This window comes from Thalassophryne amazonica, chromosome 4 (genome assembly GCF_902500255.1).
Source record: "Thalassophryne amazonica chromosome 4, fThaAma1.1, whole genome shotgun sequence".
NCBI classification, from domain to species: Eukaryota; Metazoa; Chordata; class Actinopteri; order Batrachoidiformes; family Batrachoididae; genus Thalassophryne; species Thalassophryne amazonica.
Window position 1 is genome coordinate 7,568,000 of NC_047106.1, and position 21,973 is coordinate 7,589,972.

The 21,973-nt window shown below is 39.5% G+C and overlaps 1 long non-coding RNA gene across 1 annotated transcript; it reads right to left on the bottom strand.

Moving 5' to 3' along the window:
• Window positions 1-706: 706 nt before the first annotated feature.
• LOC117509091 lies at window positions 707-10,941 on the bottom strand. The gene is made up of 3 exons (XR_004560237.1): window positions 10,931-10,941; window positions 7,949-7,951; window positions 707-840 (listed from the first exon to the last, which is right to left on the bottom strand). It is a non-coding gene; the product is annotated as an uncharacterized LOC117509091 (long non-coding RNA).
• Window positions 10,942-21,973: the final 11,032 nt, after the last annotated feature.

A 21,973-nucleotide genomic window follows, 5' to 3' on the forward strand; every position in this document is an offset into this window, starting at 1 on the left:
CCATGGTGGATACTTTTTAATCTGTCATGCACTAACATACGCAGGTGTAAATAAAGATGATTTTGAAGTGCAAAGAAGTTTGCACAAACCCACTGCTGTCTGATCCTACAGACCCGTTTGATCTCCTGCTGCCAAACTACAGACACATTAGCCGCAAGTGACCAGCTGCCATTCATTTTCAGTCAAAGATTTGCAATGACAAGAGACAACAGTCACTGTGCCTGCCAGCCAGACAGAGACAAACTACATTAGAACTCCTATTTTATGCAAATGCTGAGTGACGTGACACAGTGACTGTCAATCAGTCAAAAAGACAGCATGACATCAGTTGGCTGCTTGCTCATACAAAATAAACAATCCTGTCTATGGCTGATGCTTTTTTCTTCTAGATTGGACTACTGCAATGGTCTTTTTTTCTGGTTTATGACAGTCCCGCATTTGGGGTCTCCAATTGGTTCAAAATGCTGCTGCCAGACCTTTGACACGAAACAGAAAGTTTGACCACATTACACCCATTTTGGTATCGCTTCACTGGCTTCCTGTCCCATTTTAAGGATATGTTACTAACCTATAAAATTATTCACAGACTAGCTCCTCCCTACTTAGCTGAACTAATGAAACCCTACATACCGGCCCGGGCTCTGCATTCTCAGGGTGCAGAACTACTTTATGTCCCTAGGATGAATAAAAAGTCTGCGGTTGCACCTGCTTTGTGGAATGAGCTCCCTGCATTAACAAAACAGTTCGATTCTGTAGAGACTTTCAAGTCCAAACTTAAGAAGCACTTATTTTCCCTTTCGTATGGCTAGCATACTAGTATAGTATGTTAATATGCTTTTTCTCCTTTTAACCCCTTGTAAGCCTGTATATCCCATCAATGGTAAATTTCACATTTATTTGTGAGATACTGACAAGCCAAAATGAGGCGGGTGGTAGGGGGTTAAATTCAGCCTCAGCTTTATCTACTCTGTGTCTTTTATTGAAGCTTAGGGCTAGTGGCCAGTGATCACCTTAGTATTTCTTCTATTTTTCTTGTTGCTTAATGCTGACAAATTATACTGTATTTGTTGTCTTTCTTTCATTCTGCATTTTCTCTCTGTTTGAGGTGCAGCTCTATCCAGAGATGGGAGTGGATGTCTTCTTCTGCAGACCTCCTGTCCTGTGCACCAACACGGACTCCCAAAATTTCCAGTATAGTCTTATTGTCAACTGTGTCTGTAGCATGGTCCAAGCACAGGGTCACCCCTTTGAGTCTGCTCTGCTTGAGGTTTCTTCCTCAAATCAGAGGGAGTTTTTCCTTACCACTGTGCCTGTGTGCTTGCTCTAGGGGTTGGTAAGGTTAGACCCTACTTCTGTGAAGCTCCTTGAGGCAACTTTGTTGTGATTTGCCACCATATAAATGAAATAAATTAATAATACATCCTGAAGTGATTTACAAGACATCTTACAGAGATGTCTGAGTGATAACTCACGATACAGAAATGCCAACAAATCAAGCAAACTTTTCATTCCATTCAGCAGTCAAGCATGACGTATATCTCACTGAACATGTTTGGGTTTTCTGTCCTTTTTCTAAATTGATTATTAAACATTGTGCACATTACTGCCAAGTAACCAGGAGCTGGCCACGCCCCCAGGACACCCATGAAGTGACAAATACCAATTGTTGTCAGCCTCTTTTGTAGCTAATGTGACAATAGGGTTTGTCCTGAACGTTAAGTGAGTACACCTGAAATAAACCAAACCCGTGTGACTGAGGTGGCTGCTCAGGCGACATGAACAAAGACAAGGTACTAAGGGATGAGGAAATATGGCCTGAAAGATGAGTAGAAAATGTGATGCAAAAAAGACAGCAGGTGATGAAAAAGGAGAAGAAAAGAAGCTCAGTGAGAGGACTTATGTGAGCTTGAATGTGATGTTATAAGATGAAACCGGAAACGAGAGTGGTGAAAAAAGAGGACTGAGGAGAGCGTTGGTTACCAAGCAGAGGACGGAATGAAAAGGAGATGTAATGAAGACAAAAAAAGGAGAGGTTAAGAAACAAGTATTTCTGATGAGGAGAGACATTGTGTCTCTGAAACATCTCATAGCAAAATAACATCTTGACATAAAATACACAAAACACTTCAGTACTTTTGGTTTGTACTGTTTGATTAACTCAACACCAAATTGTGACACACTCAGGATACTGTTGGTGAATAGTTCCGTATCCCTTCCTCACTTTTGCAGCCACACTTGCCATTTCTTCTGTGTCGTTGCACGTGTTGAAGGTCATGGTCTTTGGGACACTTCAGTGGGTGTGAAGATACGGTACACGCAATTCAGCTCGGAGGTGAGCTCCCATGTAGGGCCATAACTGTGCTCTATCTCTGCCACAAGACCAGTCTAAGCCCATTTGTGCCTGGTGTGGACTCTACGACCACTCTGGGCATGAGCTAAATTGTAATTCCATTGCCAAGTGGTGACTGATACACTGACTTTCAATTTCAGAGCCAAATCACAACATATCCAAAGGTGTTACACACAAGTAAGGACTAATTTTAACCATCCTGTGAGCAAACACATTGGTGACATTTAGTTATTTTCTGCCAGTTATCTGAGACTGGGTCACAAAGGCCTTGCAGGTCGGTTTGGTGGCTTTCCCCGCCATTTGACCCTATTCATCACCAGGTGGTGATCATTTGATAGCTCCGCCCCTCTCTTCACAGAGGCTATGGTACAAAGTGTGTTTATGAACATCCTTTTTAAAATAAAGTGTTCACATCTCTAACCGTTTTTCCCCACTCGACGACACACCCGCCGAGGATCAAACTCTGGTTATTGGCGACTCTGTTTTGAGAAATGTGAAGTTAGCGACACCAGCAACCATAGTCAATTGTCTTCCGGGGGCCAGAGCAGGTGACATTGAAGGAAATTTGAAACTGCTGGCTAAGGCTAAGTGTAAATTTGGTAAGATTGTAATTCACGTCGGCAGTAATGACACCCGGTTACGCCAATCGGAGGTCACTAAAATTAACATTGAATCGGTGTGTAACTTTGCAAAAACAATGTCGGACTCTGTAGTTTTCTCTGGCCCCTCCCCAATCAGACCGGGAGTGACATGTTTAACCGCATGTTCTCCTTGAATTGCTGGCTGTCTGAGTGGTGTCCAAAAAATGAGGTGGGCTTCATAGATAATTGGCAAAGCTTCTGGGGAAAACCTGGTCTTGTTAGGAGAGACGGCATCCATCCCACTTTGGATGGAGCAGCTCTCATTTCTAGAAATCTGGCCAATTTTCTTAAATCCTCCAAACCGTGACTATCCAGGGTTGGGACCAGGAAGCAGAGTTGTAGTCTTACACACCTCTCTGCAGCTTCTCTCCCCCTGCCATCCCCTCATTACCCCATCCCCGTAGAGACGGTGCCTGCTCCCAGACTACCAATAACCAGCAAAAATCTATTTAAGCATAAAAATTCAAAAAGAAAAAATAATATAGCACCTTCAACTGCACCACAGACTAAAACAGTTAAATGTGGTCTATTAAACATTAGGTCTCTCTCTTCTAAGTCCCTGTTGGTAAATGATATAATAATTGATCAACATATTGATTTATTCTGCCTTACAGAAACCTGGTTACAGCAGGATGAATATGTTAGTTTAAATGAGTCAACACCCCTGAGTCACACTAACTGTCAGAATGCTCGTAGCACGGGCCGAGGCGGAGGATTAGCAGCAATCTTCCATTCCAGCTTATTAATTAATCAAAAACCCAGACAGAGCTTTAATTCATTTGAAAGCTTGACTCTTAGTCTTGTCCATCCAAATTGGAAGTCCCAAAAACCAGTTTTATTTGTTATTATCTATCGTCCACCTGGTAGTTACTGTGAGTTTCTCTGTGAATTTTCAGACCTTTTGTCTGACTTAGTGCTTAGCTCAGATAAGATAATTATAGTGGGCGATTTTAACATCCACACAGATGCTGAGAATGACAGCCTCAACACTGCATTTAATCTATTATTAGACTCTATTGGCTTTGCTCAAAAAGTAAATGAGTCCACCCACCACTTTAATCATATCTTAGATCTTGTTCTGACTTATGGTATGGAAATAGAAGACTTAACAGTATTCCCTGAAAACTCCCTTCTGTCTGATCATTTCTTAATAACATTTACATTTACTCTGATGGACTACCCAGCAGTGGGGAATAAGTTTCATTACACTAGAAGTCTTTCAGAAAGCGCTGTAACTAGGTTTAAGGATATGATTCCTTCTTTATGTTCTCTAATGCCATATACCAACACAGTGCAGAGTAGCTACCTAAACTCTGTAAGTGAGATAGAGTATCTCGTCAATAGTTTTACATCCTCATTGAAGACAACTTTGGATGCTGTAGCTCCTCTGAAAGAGAGAGCTTTAAATCAGAAGTGCCTGACTCCGTGGTATAACTCACAAACTCGTAGCTTAAAGCAGATAACCCGTACGTTGGAGAGGAAATGGCATCTCACTAATTTAGAAGATCTTCACTTAGCCTGGAAAAAGAGTCTGTTGCTCTATAAAAAAGCCCTCCGTAAAGCTAGGACATCTTTCTACTCATCACTAATTGAAGAAAATAAGAACAACCCCAGGTTTCTTTTCAGCACTGTAGCCAGGCTGACAAAGAGTCAGAGCTCTATTGAGCTGAGTATTCCATTAACTTTAACTAGTAATGACTTCATGACTTTCTTTGCTAACAAAATTTTAACTGTTAGAGAAAAAATTACTCATAACCATTCCAAAGACGTATCGTTATCTTTGGCTGCTTTCAGTGATGCCGGTATTTGGTTAGACTCTTTCTCTCCGATTGTTCTGTCTGAGTTATTTTCATTAGTTACTTCATCCAAACCATCAACATGTTTATTAGACCCCATTCCTACCAGGCTGCTCAAGGAAGCCCTACCATTATTTAATGCTTCGATCTTAAATATGATCAATCTATCTTTGTTAGTTGGCTATGTACCACAGGCTTTTAAGGTGGCAGTAATTAAACCATTACTTAAAAAGCCATCACTTGACCCAGCTATCTTAGCTAATTATAGGCCAATCTCCAACCTTCCTTTTCTCTCAAACATTCTTGAAAGGGTAGTTGTAAAACAGCTAACTGATCATCTGCAGAGGAATGGTCTATTTGAAGAGTTTCAGTCAGGTTTTAGAATTCATCATAGTACAGAAACAGCATTAGTGAAGGTTACAAATGATCTTCTTATGGCCTCGGACAGTGGACTCATCTCTGTGCTTGTTCTGTTAGACCTCAGTGCTGCTTTTGATACTGTTGACCATAAAATTTTATTACAGAGATTAGAGCATGCCATAGGTATTAAAGGCACTGCGCTGCGGTGGTTTGAATCATATTTGTCTAATAGATTACAATTTGTTCATGTAAATGGGGAATCTTCTTCACAGACTAAAGTTAATTATGGAGTTCCACAAGGTTCTGTGCTAGGACCAATTTTATTCACTTTATACATGCTTCCCTTAGGCAGTATTATTAGACGGTATTACTTAAATTTTCATTGTTACCCAGCTTTATCTATCCATGAAGCCAGAGGACACACACCAATTAGCTAAACTGCAGGATTGTCTTACAGACATAAAGACATGGATGACCTCTAATTTCCTGCTTTTAAACTCAGATAAAACTGAAGTTATTGTACTTGGCCCCACAAATCTTAGAAACATGGTGTCTAACCAGATCCTTACTCTGGATGGCATTACCCTGACCTCTAGTAATACTGTGAGAAATCTTGGAGTCATTTTTGATCAGGATATGTCATTCAAAGCGCATATTAAACAAATATGTAGGACTGCTTTTTTGCATTTACGCAATATCTCTAAAATCAGAAAGGTCTTGTCTCAGAGTGATGCTGAAAAACTAATTCATGCATTTATTTCCTCTAGGCTGGACTATTGTAATTCATTATTATCAGGTTGTCCTAAAAGTTCCCTAAAAAGCCTTCAGTTAATTCAAAATGCTGCAGCTAGAGTACTGACGGGGACTAGAAGGAGAGAGCATATCTCACCCATATTGGCCTCTCTTCATTGGCTTCCTGTTAATTCTAGAATAGAATTTAAAATTCTTCTTCTTACTTATAAGGTTTTGAATAATCAGGTCCCATCTTATCTTAGGGACCTCGTAGTACCATATCACCCCAATAGAGCGCTTCGCTCTCAGACTGCAGGCTTACTTGTAGTTCCTAGGGTTTGTAAGAGTAGAATGGGAGGCAGAGCCTTCAGCTTTCAGGCTCCTCTCCTGTGGAACCAGCTCCCAATTCAGATCAGGGAGACAGACACCCTCTCTACTTTTAAGATTAGGCTTAAAACTTTCCTTTTTGCTAAAGCTTATAGTTAGGGCTGGATCAGGTGACCCTGAACCATCCCTTAGTTATGCTGCTATAGACGTAGACTGCTGGGGGGTTCCCATGATGCATTGTTTCTTTCTCTTTTTGCTCTGTATGCACCACTCTGCATTTAATCATTAGTGATCGATCTCTGCTCCCCTCCACAGCATGTCTTTTTCCTGGTTCTCTCCCTCAGCCCCAACCAGTCCCAGCAGAAGACTGCCCCTCCCTGAGCCTGGTTCTGCTGGAGGTTTCTTCCTGTTAAAAGGGAGTTTTTCCTTCCCACTGTAGCCAAGTGCTTGCTCACAGGGGGTCGTTTTGACCGTTGGGGTTTTACATAATTATTGTATGGCCTTGCCTTACAATATAAAGCGCCTTGGGGCAACTGTTTGTTGTGATTTGGCGCTATATAAAAAAAATTGATTGATTGATTGATTGATTTATGGTCAATCTGTGACCAGCACAAAAGACCAGCAACAGAAACCACTCTGATTCAGATCATGGGCGTTCCTCTCAACCACTCTTCTCCATGTTTCTTCATTGCTTCCCACATGACCATTGAAGCCACCCAGTAGAACTAATGGGTCTGCAGTAGGAATGTGTTCCAGGATCATAATAAGTCTCTGAATACGCTGAATGTTTGTGCATATGCACCAAATAGCAGTTCAGATTCCTGTCTGCGACAGTCACATTGAGGCAGCTCTCTGGTTCACCGGGGAAAACTCCAAAATAACAGCACCAGGACCTGTGAGCATCCCCACACCTGCCTGGTGCCTCTCACCCTGGACAACTCTGGAAGAAGAGAGTCCAGCCAATCCTCCAGGAGTTTGGTCCCACAGCCTGTGGTGTGTGTGTGTGTGTGTGTGTGTGTGTGTGGAGGTGAGCCCAACTGTTTCTAGTTGGTATCGCTTAACCTCAGGCTTTCTGATGGGGAAGCCATGACAGAGGTGATGTTCCAAATTCCAAGAGTCAAGTACAATAACAGTGTCAGACCATGCGGGCATTTGTCTCTGTCCACTGCCCATAACACAGTGCACTAGACCCTTAACACTCTCCTTGCAGGTGGTGAGCCCACATGGAGACGACACCATGTATTTTCAGACTGAGATCGACTGTGTGCCACGGTTTTACATCCAGCCACGAGGCGCTCACCTGCAAGCTCCTCCCTGAGCCTGGCTCCAGTAGGAGGCGCTGGCTTCCCTAATCCTGGTGAGGACACTCTGTCCTTAATTGTGTACATCATAAAGAGACTTAGTGATTGGCAACAGTGATTAATGTCCTTCAGGTTTTTTTTTTTTTTTTTTTTTTACATGAAGAGAGCTTAATGTGTACAGTAGTGACTTTTAATCATGGGTGTGCTGGCCATCCCAATAATAATAATAAAATAAACCCACAAAGACTAGTCAAACATGGAGACAGAAATGCTGCAGCTAAACCCACAGCCACACCACTGGGGCTTAGAACCACCCTTCCCACAGATTCATGACAAAATGTCGCAGGTGTATGTGTCACATTTACTCAACCTTCACAGAAAAAAAAAAAAAATTGGTTGTCGACAACACTTAAAAAATCTGTTGCAGAGCACATCCTGAACACTCTCAAAATACACACGACAACTTCCACAACTCTTTCCCCCCCTTTTGGTCAGAGAACTTCTACAAGTTGGGTCAGAGCCATGCAAGCAGGTCAGCACTGGTCCTGGCTCAGAGAGATTATTCTAGTCAAACAAAGTGGACTTTGAGGCCATAATGTGCTCGGCACTGTCCAAACTAACGCGATTTTCAAACAAATGTGTCTACTGTGCATCGTGGCTAAACGTCTGTGTGTGTGTGTGTGTGTGTTGCATAGTGTTTCCTCCTATACTCATAGCTGGAGCTTGCACTTGCTGTTGCAAACACATCCTTCCTTTGTGACAAAAAGCACCACGGACAGCTCCCATGGGAATGGCTGCAGAAAGGACGACAGTCTTATAAATTTCTGCTTCTTCTTCTTGCTGCTCCTGTTAAGAATCACCACAGCAGATCAATCCTTTCTATCTCACCCTGTCCTTTGTGTCTTCCTCCTCTGTGCAGTCCCTCTTCTCCTCCTGCCTGGTGGCTCCATCCTCACTATCCTTCTCCCTATATGCCCTGGGTCCCTCCTCTGTACATGTATTGATTCTCACTTCCACCCTGTTAGTTTTCCTCTTCTCCCACTGTCTTTGGACATGTTCTGCTCCTTATTCTTTGCCCAGTAGTAGCCCAATTTCCTCCAATGCCCTGTTGGGCAATGGCAATTGTCGCTGTTGCTGTTGTTAACTCAGGCCTTGATTGATCCAGTATGGACATTCAATTTGTATTCTGCATAGTTGTGTTGGCTTGTTTTACACTGGATGCCCTTCCTGATGCAACCTTACTCATTAGTCCCGGTTTGGGACTAGCACTCACAGTGTACTGGGTGCACACCCCATGTGGCTGAGATTTGACAAACTTTACGGTTAGCGCCGTGCCTCCTTCTACTCTCCTCATTTATCCAGACTTGGGATCAGCTCTCAAAATGTAGTGGCTGCATACCCCATGTCGCTGAGTCATAAATCTGTGCCACATACACACCGCAGTGTAGCCACTCAATGTGTATGTGTGTGTATCAGTAACTTTGGCAAAAGAGTCTTATGTGACAGCAACTGCACCAACACAATCCTCCTCTGTCCTTGTGATTCTTGCTATAATGGAACCCCAAATGCACATACATGGTTTCTCCATTAGCTCACAATGCAGCAGCAATGTTTGATGCTGACTCCAGAATATGGCTTCATGCCGTGCACGCACCTCTGCACTGTCATGCTGGGCGAGGTTTCATAGTCCATTATACCATGCCAGAGTGTCACAACAAAGTTGACAGCAGCAAACACACATCAGACTGCTGATCCCACAGATTTAGTCCCAAGGTGTCATCTGAGGCAATAGGTTTTACATGTTAAATTATTGTTCTTCTCCTTATTATCCACAGCGTGGAACTGATTAAAGCCTTTTCTCTTTGCTCTGATGATACCTTTGTCCTTCCAAACTTTCAAGCTGCTACAATGAGCATCTCATCTGAGAGACTTTTTGAGATGTTTGCCTGTCAGTTCACCTTCTCATCCCAGGTCCTATGGCCAATTTCCAAACTTGACATGTTGATTGTCACTCCATAATACACCTTGGATAATTTGTTTTGGTAGATGTCACATTCATTGTAGTCAAGTGTGAAATTTTGTTTGCTTTTTTCCATCTCTGATGTCTCCCAGCACTGATTGACAGGAAAAGTCAAACTGACCAAAAATCAGTCAAAAGAACTAAAACTGCATAACTGTTTCACTCTGATTTTCACCAAATGTGACTCACATCTGGAGATGGTTTCTGCAATTGCCCAGGTGAGGTCACATTTGTGAAAGGGGAATGAATGAGTTCAAAGGTAAAAATTTGGATTTGTCACTGATAATCAGCAAATGTGGCACACATATGGAAATGGGTTCTGGAATTGTGCAAGTAAAGTCAAATTTTCCAAAGGTCAGGCATGGGGGCATTATTGGGGTCAAAGGTCAAAATTGGCACATATATGCAGTTGAGTTACAAAAATACCCAATCAATCAATCAATCAACTTTTTTCTTATATAGCGCCAAATCACAACAAACAGTTGCCCATGGACAAGGAATTTGATTTTCAGTCTGATTTGGAACAAATGCTACACACAAGGTGTATTTGAGAAATGCACTGGCAAGGTCAGTACCCCTTGGGGTACTATGTGACTGGTTGTGACAGGCATTTTTGAAGGATTTCATGTGACATTTGCTGGTTGGTGCCATCCCCTTGCATGAATTGCATGGTGCTGCCTGCATGTCTCATGAATTCTGAAGAGCTTAAAGTTGGCGAGGAGCTTTGCAATGCTTCTGGAAGCAGCCGCAGCATTTTCTGAGAAATGTCGGGATGAAATCAAATCAAATCAAATCAATTTTATTTATACAGCGCCAAATCACAACAAACAGTTGCCCCAAGGCGCTTTATATTGTAAGGCAAGGCAACAGTGGGAAGGAAAAACTCCCTTTTAACAGGAAGAAACCTCCAGCAGAACCAGGCTCAGGGAGGGGCAGTCTTCTGCTGGGACTGGTTGGGGCTGAGGGAGAGAACCAGGAAAAAGACATGCTGTGGAGGGGAGCAGAGATCAATCACTAATGATTAAATGTAGAGTGGTGCATACAGAGCAAAAAGAGAAAGAAACACTCAGTGCATCATGGGAACCCCCCAGCAGTCTAAGTCTATAGCAGCATAACTAAGGGATGGTTCAGGGTCACCTGGTCCAGCCCTAACTATAAGCTTTAGCAAAAAGGGAAGTTTTAAGCCTAATCTTAAAAGTAGAGAGGGTGTCTGTCTCCCTGATCTGAACTGGGAGCTGGTTCCACAGGAGAGGAGCCTGAAAGCTGAAGGCTCTGCCTCCCATTCTACTCTTACAAACCCTAGGAACTACAAGTAAGCCTGCAGTCTGAGAGCGAAGTGCTCTATTGGGGTGATATGGTACTATGAGGTCCCTAAGATAAGATGGGACCTGATTATTCAAAACCTTATAAGTAAGAAGAAGAATTTTAAATTCTATTCTAGAATTAACAGGAAGCCAATGAAGAGAGGCCAATATGGGTGAGATATGCTCTCTCCTTCTATTGAAAACATGATGAAAACATGAACATTTCCAAATCAGTGACTATTTCTTAGACTTCATTTACAGCAATCAATCAGAAATACAAACAGTGTGGTACTTCATAGTAAATCTGTGTCAGGTAGGCAGTTCTCAAAAATTGAATGTCCATGCTGGAAGGACAAAAGTGAGGGAAGCCACCAAGACACAACTCTGGAAGAACTTTTGACTTCTGTGAGTGGAGAAACTGGGAATAAGGCAACATTTTTATTTTTGTCTTCATTTTACTTATAGTCTCAACTTTCTGATTTGTGGTTGTTTATGCTGCATTTCTGAAATTACAGAACTGCTATAAAGAAAAGTGTGAACATTTTATTGTGTTTTAAAACTTTGTGGAGCATATGTGAACACCAAACTCCTATAAAGAAGGAGAAAATACACAGATGTGCAGGAAAACTTTGATAGAAACTGAACAGAACAATGCAGGCTGATTTGACTCCCCCTATTTTTTGTAGAAATAAACCAGAATAAAATAAGAGGTAACTCACTTTGAAATAATCAAAACATATAGCTGCAGCTTATAATAACTTTGAAAAATAACAAAAATCAGCACCTTGTATTTTTATTCTGACTTCAGTTCATTTTAGTGTGATTAAGTCATTTTTTTCTCCTCATCAGTCACATTTTGTGCTTGAACACTACATTAAGCTTAAGATTGAACAAATAAATACCTTTTGAAAATAACAGCTGTTAAAGTTCAGAGTTCTCACCTGCTTTTTGTGATCTGTGCCTCTGAACATCAGCTTCTCCACAGTAGGGTTTTTTTTAACCCGTGAATGCATAATTTTTCCTCAGTTCATTTATATATTCTCATTTTTTTTAAGGATGTTTTAAGGATATTTTACCATTTATTTCATCTCATAAATTCAGTATACGATGCGCACATGGTGTGAACAGGATAGTGTCATCAGAAAAACACTGGTAGAGAAAAAGCAGAGAAAAGTAAAGGCAGTTCCACATTTTTTTTTTTTTTTAACATGTTCACTCGGGTTAAAATCCTCTCTCTCTGCTCTGTGCTTGCTGTGTCACGTGCACTGATGGTTCTCAGCAGAATGTAATGTCTTGTGCCTCCGTTCGCCGTCTGCAGTGAGTTGACTCCGCAACACTACGCAACACACACAGACACACACACACCTCCGGTAAACTGCACATTTTAAACGGCTTTGAACAAGATGGCCACTGTTTTAATCGGCCGTCTTATCCAAATTTGATCGTCCAAATGACGGCAGGACAGTTCGCTGCCTAAAACTATGAATTGAGAGAAAAACAAAGACTTAAATAAAATAAATGACTTGTCATCTAATAAATTAGTTGTCGACGGTTTCATTAGTCGACGTTGTCGTGACTAGTCGACTAGTTGTGGCAGCCCTAATATATATATATATATATATATATATATATATATATATATATATATATATATATATATATATATATATATACTTCTAAATCAGGACCACAACAGTTTAAAGACTCACACCGGTGACTGTGAGGAGCGTGCATGCACAGTCAGCTCATGCTGACAGAGGTGGCCTTCAGCACAGCAATGGATAAATACTGGCCATTCCCAAGAACCGAGGAGGGCATCTGTCCACAGGAGGACATTACACACCATCCATGCATTATGGCAGCAGCCAGGTCCTCTTTGCTCACATGGATGCTGAACGTTATATTTTTCACCCTGCAGGAAAGCATTCTACAAGTGGATGAGTGCCCTGTTCATTTTTCTTCCTGTTTTTTTTTTTTTTCTCCTCAGTGGAGAAAAAAAAAGGCATTGTTATTATTATTTACAAGGCTGTTTCTGGATACTGTATTTACAAGGATAATAGTAGGCTATAAGGTTAATACCAGCTGAGCACTTTGTGCACAATATGTTGTTTGTCCCTCTTAAATGAGATACCAACTTCAAATTTGTCGCTCAGTCATATGTTTGGTCACTAATTCGTTTCTCCAAATACTCTCAAACAGTTGCATCTAGTGATTTACTGGCCATGCTGTCTTCAAGCCCAAGGGTGATAGAAAGTACCTTTCATACCTTTAACAACAAGAAAAAATATCAAAAAGCTTAATTTGACAAACATCACTGATACTTTTAAATAAATTCTTGCAGAAAAAAAAAAACACTTCCCACTAAAAAGCAATATGAGGACCATGAACCTTTATACAAAGCCTTTGAAGGATTCATCAGTTGTAGAATTAAACTGCCTCACTCAGACCACATGATGTGCAAATCCCTAATTCGGCAGATAAACATATGAATGAACTTGTGCATATAAACAGCTTGGTGGGTTGTGAAATAAACATGGCAATGTGCTGTTTAGCTGATGAGAAATAAGAGTTCTGTGGTCTTTACAAATGTGGTGGATGATGCAGAAGTTTATTGTGCTGAAAGGTTTTGCGGTCTGAGGTCTCCCCATCATACAAACCCATTAACGTGTCCCATGACGCTAAAAGTGGATGATGGTGATGTTACGCCTGTTCCCAGTGGGAGGATGAATTATAAATCAGCTGCTTGACAGGAAGGGAATTTGTGCCACATGAAGACACTTTTAACAAGGAGAACAAGTTCCACTCTGGTCTGATCTCAACCTTTTTCACCGACTGCAGATGAAAATCCATAAGCTGCCACGTTGTTTTTTTTTTTTTTGTTTTTTTTAGGAGGTTGTAATCAAACCTTCTACCTCTGGCATTTTATGGATTATTCCATTTGCCCTGATTCTGAAAGGAAAACACACAAACACACACACACACACACACACACACACACACACACACACACACACACACACACACACACACACACACACACACACACACACACACACACACACACACACACACACACATGCACACACACATTGTGAAAAGAATTTAGCCTGCAGGTGAATATCCTGCTGTGGATATGAATGTATTTTCTCGTATGCAGGGCTATTAATTATTTGACCACTGCACCATTATCCAACAAAAGAGGGACTTTGAAGCATAACCATGCTTGACATCTTGCACGGGACAGCATACCCCTGACTGTTATCTTCTCTCATGATAAAGAATTTGGTCTCTGAATTTGGTCAGTGAACATTCATCCACCATGGTATCATCTTGTTAGAAAATAAATATGAGGAAGCAAATACATCAACCTCCGATAGGCACTGAGCTGGCTGAGTGTGAAGTGACTGGGATGAAAATCAGCAAGTCCAAATCTGAGGCCACCCCAATCCATCGTTTGATGGATTGTGGCAGCAACTGATGTTTTACAGATGCTGTACTGGACCATTGTGCTGAAGAAGAAGCTGAGCCAAAAGGTGAGACTCTCAATTTACCAGTGAATTTACACACCTCATGAATTATTCTCTCTCTAAGCAAAACCTCTAACTTATTGTTGCAGCATTTATTTACTCCCAGTCAGTGGTGGGCACAGATAACCAAAATAATTAACTTTGATAATAGATAATCAGATAACTGAAAAGTTATCTTTGATAAAGATAAAACAATAAGCCATCCAAAAATGTATCAGAAGTTACAGATAACTGATAAATTACAATATTGTCTCTGATACATTTGCAACTAGTAATAAACTCAATTTAAGTTTTAACACCCCGATCACCTCTGGTAATAGAAAAAGCAACAAACAATGAGCCCACACTTCTGTCTTTGAACATCTTGCCCCCTGCTGGAAGTTCATTTACCACATGGCTGCCAGCACAGAGCCAAACTAAGAACAGCCACAAAGCCCAGTTCTCTACCAATCACCATGCTCCAGTCAGGCAGAGGTCTTGGAAAATAAAGCCATGCTGACTCATGGTTTTGATTTATAAATACCATTTATACCGATAGAATAACTCCATTAATGTCATTTCTGTCATTTGTACAAAGTTAAAATATAACATATATCTTTTAATGTTGAATAATGCACTAATTCTGAGGTTTTGTAACAAACACAGACAGATCGCAAAGGATTCTGGGTAAAATGTACCTCTGCTAAACACTGATTGGTTCAGTCATTCATTATGTAAACCAACACATTAATGTGATATCGTGTGTTGGTGTTTACAGATAAATGTGCTTTTGTAAAATATTCCATTTTTTTATTTGTAAAAACAGGCATTTTTACGGAGCCCTGGAAGTGTCATTGCAAAATGTTTTACATGTGGAGAGAATGTGCGCACATTTTATGATATTGTAAAACGTGCACTCAATATTGTCTTGACACATAAATGTTGGCTATTTGCCCTATTGACGTTTCAAATCCAACAAAACCTCAGAGAGGTCGCCGCGCTGCGAGATCTCAGTAACATTGAGAACTGCATTGAGACGCTCTGATCAGGCTTCACTTTAACCGCTGCACACAGACAACACCATTAACATAGCAACATAAAACTATTTTTATATTGTGCCTAAAACTCTCATGAATATATTCTCTGGGTTTATAGATGTTGTTATTGTGTGTGTGTTTTATGTAAACGTGAGAATCACAGGCTGTCTCTTCGTTATTTTCAGTGGGAGCTGCTGTCAATCAATCAATCAATTTTTTTTTTTTTATATAGCGCCAAATCACAACAAACAGTTGCCCCAAGGCGCTTTATATTGTAAGGCAAGGCCATACAATAATTATGTAAAACCCCAATTGGGGTTTTACAATCGCTTGGGGTTTTACAATCGCGGTTTTACAATCGCTTCCTGTTCATGTCATTCTGGGGGAAAGTGAAGTTTGCTCTTTACCGTCTTGATTATTGTTCTTTACAACACTGTTTGTCCTCTTTGTTCAAGACTAATATATATAATATGGCTGAAATTCAGTTTGCGTTTCTTAAATTCCATGCAGATTAAACGTAACAGGCACAGATTATTTGTTATAATTGTTTTAGCAAGTTTTCAGGGTATCATGCAGCAGTCTTTTATTAATGTGACAAAAAGCATAAAAATACATTTTTTAGTATAATATTAATTTACAACTGTCATCGTGTTGATTCTCTATATGTTGTTGTTGACTGCAGTGACTCTCTGGCACGCAAGGGATTATGGAATATGTCAATAGGGCAAATGAACACTACTGTCCAGTAGATGGCAGTAGAGACCTTGAAAACTTGCCAATACAAAATACCAGATAATCTGTGTCTGCTACATTTAAGATGCGTGGAATTTAATAAACGCAGACACAATCACAACGTCTATAAACCCAGAGAATATATTCACGAGAGTTTAATGCTGTTGTAAAGCAGAGCCTAATCAGAGTGTCTGAAATGAATTTCTCATGTCGTGAACATACTGAGATTACCATATCCTACCTATAATGCACTGCTGGGCACAGCATATATCCACACTAAAACCTTACAAATTAGTGCATTACTTTAAAACTAAAACATATATCTGATATTTTCACTTTATAAAACTTCAGCCATGGCATTAATGTAAATAACTTGTCCAACATTAGTTTGGTTAAAAGTTGAACCATAAGTTAAAAATGTATGCCTCTGGATGACTTGGGTGATATTGCCTGCATATTAGTATGGGGTCAAGAGAAATGAGTTTTTGTGTGTTTTTTTTTTTTTTTGTTTTTTTTTTTGGGGGGGGGGGGGGGGGACAGTTTTCCTTTGTCTACAGAGGATGGAGCGGTTTGTTCTTAAAGTAGCTCTCCTCTGTTTTGCAGAGGGTAGAACTACACATCACCTACAAAAAATTTAACAGATATGTGCTCAACTGATTTTAAGTTTGATAAATATTTGTAGCTGTTCAGCTTTATTTACCACATTATCGGTCTAAAAATTATCGGACAAAAATTTAGCGCAAGATAAATAGTCCAATAATTTCTAAAAAGATAATCCGATAATGAAAACATTATCTTCGATAGTTATCGGATTATCGGAACTGTGCCCACCACTGCTCCCAATGAATTCCCAGAATTCAGAGAAGTTTCAGGCTAATTTATTAGAGGCATGTCAAAATCCACATGAACAAAACCACCCCATCTACATATCTTTAACACCAAAGAGATTTAAATATTTACACATATATACATGCATACCTACACATAATCATATTTACATATACACATACTCATATATAAATTCTCCTATATGCACATACACATACATACACAACTATAACCCATTTCAAGTGTTTTTTTTTTTTTTTTTGCTTTTCATTTTTCCTTTTTGTGAATAAACATTTACAAATAAAATAAAGGTAATCAATAGTAAATTAAATAAATATTTTCACAATGTTTCTACCCTATCTATATACCCATACTATGCACACATAATATACCTCCACACACATCTGAATACATGTACACCCATTTTAACATGTCTGAAAAGGGGTAGGAAGATATATAACTTGTTTAATCTTACCTCTTCTCCAGTGTTCATTAATTACCTTCGATAGTCATCCTGGTTCCTGTAAGTCATGTAAAGTTATGTTACAGACAGCAGTTTTTTAAATATATTTTTTAGACATAAGATTTACACTAGCCATCTATTTTTATTTGGGTACCGTTATATTTACAGTGCTAAATACATTGTTCATGTCAATGTTGTATCTTCATCACTGTACTTGTTAAAAATAATCAGTCCGAGCCTTTTCTTGAACAGACTCATGCTTGGAGACTGTGTCAGCTCATCACTAAGTCTATTCCAAACCTTCACACCACTTCCACCACATGCACATTCTCTTCATGGTTGTTCGAACACTCCTGGTTTTGAAGTTAAGGTTTCCCCTGTAATTATAAACCTCCCCCTTCTCTATCAGTGAAAACATTATCTGGTAGTTGTTTGTGTCTGGCTTTATACATTAACAGAGCTCTCTGCAATTCTACCAGATCTGAGAATTTTAGGAGGCAGGAGTTCATGAATAGAGCGTTAGCATGATCATGGAAACCTGCCTTATGAGCCATTCAGCTGGCTCTTTTCTGGAGCATGCCAAACAGTCGAAGTGATGATTTGTAAGTGTGGCCTCAAATTTTCATGCAGTGATTCAGAATTAAAAGAATAAAAAAAAGAATTAAATGTGAGAGGAAATCGTTGCACCTGGACGACACCCACACAAACACAGGGAGAACATGCAAACTGCATACAGAAAGGCCACAGGTGGGAATCAAAACAATGACCTTCTTGCTCTGAGGCAGCTTGTGCTAACCACACAGATGCTGAGAATGACAGCCTCAACACTGCATTTAATCTATTATTAGACTCAATTGGCTTTGCTCAAAATGTAAATGAGTCCACCCACCACTTTAATCATATCTTGTCCGTAAAGCTAGGACATCTTACTACTCATCACTAATTGAAGAAAATAAGAACAACCCCAGGTATCTTTTCAGCACTGTAACCAGGCTGACAAAGAGTCAGAGCTCTATTGAGCTGAGTATTCCTTTAACTTTAACTAGTAATGACTTCATGACTTTCTTTGCTAATAAAATTTTAACTATTAGAGAAAAAATTACTCATAACCATCCCAAAGACATATCGTTATCTTTGGCTGCTTTCAGTGATGCCGGTATTTGGTTAGGCTCTTTCTCTCAGATTGTTCTGTCTGAGTTATTTTCATTAGTTAATTCCTCCAAACCATCAACATGTCTATTAGACCCCATTCCTACCAGGCTGCTCAAGGAAGCCCTACCATTAATTAATGCTTTGATCTTAAATATGATCAATCTATCTTTATTAGTTGGCTATGTACCACAGGCTTTTAAGGAGGCAGTAATTAAACCATTACTTAAAAAGCCATCACTTGACCCAGCTATCTTAGCTAATTATAGGCCAATCTCCAACCTTCCTTTTCTTTCAAAAATTCTTGAAAGGGCAGTTGTAAAACGGCTAACTGATCATCTGCAGAGGAATGGTCTATTTGAAGAGTTTCAGTCAGGTTTTAGAATTCATCATGTACAGAAACAGCATTAGTGAAGGTTACAAATGATCTTCTTAGACATAAAGACATGGATGACCTCTAATTTCCTGCTTTTAAACTCAGATAAAACTGAAGTTATTGTACTTGGCCCCACAAATCTTAGAAACATGGTATCTAACCAGATCCTTACTCTGGATGGCATTACCCTGACCTATAGTAATACTGTGAGAAATCTTGGAGTCATTTTTGATCAGGATATGTCATTCAATGCGCATATTAAACAAATATGTAGGACTGCTTTTTTGCATTTACGCAATATATATAAAGCTTTGCTTCTTCCCACCCCTTTTCAGACACACAGTGCAAATTTTGGTTTTGGTTTTTGTTTTGATTTGTTTTGATATGTTGTGTCTGTATTGTGTTGATGCTGAAATAAATTTCATTAATTCATTTCATTCATATCTCTAAAATTAGAAAGGTCTTGTCTCAGAGTGATGCTGAAAAACTAATTCATGCATTTATTTCCTCTAGGCTGGACTATTGTAATTCATTATTATCAGGTTGTCCTAAAAGTTCCCCGAAAAGCCTTCAGTTAATTCAAAATGCTGCAGCTAGAGTACTAACGGGGACTAGAAGGAGAGAGCATATCTCCCCCATATTGACCTCTCTTTATTGGCTTCCTGTTAATTCTAGAATAGAATTTAAAATTCTTCTTCTTACTTATAAGGTTTTGAATAATCAGGTCCCATCTTAGGGACCTCATAGTACCATATCACCCCAATAGAGTGCTTCGCTCTCAGACTGCAGGCTTACTTGTAGTTCCTAGGGTTTGTAAGAGTAGAATGGGAGGCAGAGCCTTCAGCTTTCAGGCTCCTCTCCTGTGGAACCAGCTCCCAATTCAGATCAGGGAGACAGACACCCTCTCTACTTTTAAGATTAGGCTTAAAACTTTCCTTTTTGCTAAAGCTTATAGTTAGGGCTGGATCAGGTGACCCTGAACAATCCCTTAGTTATGCTGCTATAGACTTAGACTGCTGGGGGGTTCCCATGATGCACTGAGTGTTTCTTTCTCTTTTTGCTCTGTATGCACCAATCTGCATTTAATCATTAGTGATTGATCTCTGCTCTCTTCCACAGCATGTCTTTTTCCTGGTTCTCTCCCTCAGCCCCAACCAGTCCCAGCAGAAGACTGCCTCTCCCTGAGCCTGGTTCTGCTGGAGGTTTCTTCCTGTTAAAAGGGAGTTTTTCCTTCCCACTGTTGCCAAGTGCTTGCTCACAGGGGGTCGTTTTGACCTTTGGGGTTTTTACGTAATTATTGTATGGCCTTGCCTTACAATATAAAGTGCCTTGGGGGAACTGTTTGTTGTGATTTGGCGCTATATAAATAAAATTGATTTGATTTGATTTGATTGATATATATATATATATATATATATATATATATATATATATATATATATATATACTGAGACAGAATTACCATCGACACACACAAGAATAGTCCTTTGAAATAGTCATTTTCTGAGTAAATGTGGGGAATTTATTGACATATGAAAATGGCTTAAGGAATGACACCAGCAATATCAATAGCAATTAAAAAAATGGTAACAATAATAATAATAGAAATTAAAAAAAAAAAATTTGATTGACAATAATTATTGTCATTATTACTGTCTATTATGGTGGGAATTGTTTTATTATTATTATTATTATTATTATAGATACTCATCACTAATATATGATATCAATTACATAGTAATAAAAAAGGAATATTGGTCACACTCGATAGTCGTAATAACATATGGGTATTTGGGGGTGGGATTAAATAAGTTCGTCTTCATCCCACCCCTTTTCGGGTTAAGTGCGCGGGTATGTATGCGTGTATGTTTGTATCTCCTCTTCTTTTCAACCCAATGTGGGTAAATGTAGACGTCAAAGAAATGCTTATTTTGTAAAACTCAAAATATATGATCAATCAGTCAATATGTATGTATATGTACGTGTATATGTGTGTGTATATATGTATATGCATATATGTAGTATGTATGTGTATATATGTATACATGTGTGTGTGTATGTATGTATATGTGTGCGTGTATATATAGGTGTATATGTGTAGGGGTATGTATATGTATGTGTAGGTATAAATGTATGTATGTGTATATATATATATGTATTGTATATTTATTTATGTGTTAGTGGGTATGTATATAGGTATATATGTGAGTGTGTATATGTGTGTGTATAAGTGTATATATGTATATAATGTGTGTGTATGTATGTACGTATAGCGGTATATATGCACGGCCCAAGCAGAGGGTCACCCCCTAGAGCCTGGTCTGCTTGAGGTTTCTTCCTAAGAGGGAGTTTTTCCTCACCACAGTTGCCTAGTGCTTACTCTGGGGGTCGGCAGGGTTAATATGGAGTGACTTGGGCCAAGTTTGTTGTGATTTGGCGCTTTATACATAACATACTTATACATAAATTGAAATGTAATTGAATATTGAAGTGTATGTCTGTGTTGATATGTAGTGTGTTGTGAATTTGTGTATATGTTGTTATGACTGTTATAATTGTTGGACTCATTCTAGCAGGGGTGGGCGTTGATAAGCTTTGCTTCTGCCCACACCCTTTCGGACTCACAGGCTTGTTTATATAACATTCATATTATTGCTATGTTTCTGTTCTTTCGGATTTGTGTGTGTGCCGAATAAATCCATTCATCATCATGATATGGGCATGTTTCTCCTACTATGGTGTTGGGCCTATATATCACATACCAGGTATCATGGATCAGTTTGGATATGTCAAAATACTTGAAGAGGTCATGTTGCCTTATGCTGAAGAGGACATGCCCTTGAAATGGGTGTTTGAACAAGACAATGACCCCAAGCACACTAGTAAACGAGGAAAATCTTGGTTCCAAACCAACAAAATAAATGCCTCACAGATGTGAAGAAATCATGAAAAACTGTGGTTATACAACTAAATACTAGTTTAGTGATTCACAGGATTGCTAAAAAAGCAGTTTGAACATAATAGTTTTGAGTTTGTAGCATCAACAGCAGA